Source organism: Nanorana parkeri, unplaced genomic scaffold (genome assembly GCF_000935625.1).
Source record: "Nanorana parkeri isolate BGI_ZX_2015 unplaced genomic scaffold, ASM93562v1 scaffold1972, whole genome shotgun sequence".
NCBI lineage: Eukaryota > Metazoa > Chordata > Amphibia > Anura > Dicroglossidae > Nanorana > Nanorana parkeri.
The window spans coordinates 116,306-116,758 of NW_017308240.1; the positions used below are offsets into that span (position 1 = coordinate 116,306).

The following is a 453-nucleotide window of genomic DNA, read 5'->3' on the forward strand; positions in this document are numbered from 1 at the left end:
GTGTTTGTTTTTTTTTTTTTTTTTTTTTTTTTTTTTTTTTTACAGAAATTATTTTTATTGAGAAAGTTTCACAGAAACAGCCTTACAAGACACATAGGTACATAAAACAAAAAAACAATGAGGCATACAAGGGTCCTTTCCCCGGTATAGGCTACGTTTCCACCTCCCCGAAGGACCCACAGTGGCCCAACGATGGAGGGGGCGCATCTCAGGGTACAAAACAACGGATTGGTGGTAGGGTAACCACAAGAGTGGAGGGCCCAAGGAGCCACAAACAACAGATCACGACATACAAACATAAAAGAGAAGGCAATGTTCAATAGATCCAGCAGGATTATGTTAATGCGAAGTTGTTGGAAAACAGAAAAATGAAAGACTGTTGATGATGCCATGCAAAACATGTTGTAAACATTCCTTGAATTTGTCAACACAATAAAATGTTTTTGAAAAAAA

The 453-nt window shown here is 37.7% G+C and overlaps 1 protein-coding gene across 1 annotated transcript in view; it reads left to right on the top strand.

Moving 5' to 3' along the window:
• The window catches only part of LOC108800258 (zinc finger protein 692-like), a 34,953-nt gene that overhangs the window by 29,194 nt on the left and 5,306 nt on the right, over positions 1 to 453 (top strand). The gene's annotated exons all lie outside the window — the stretch shown is intronic.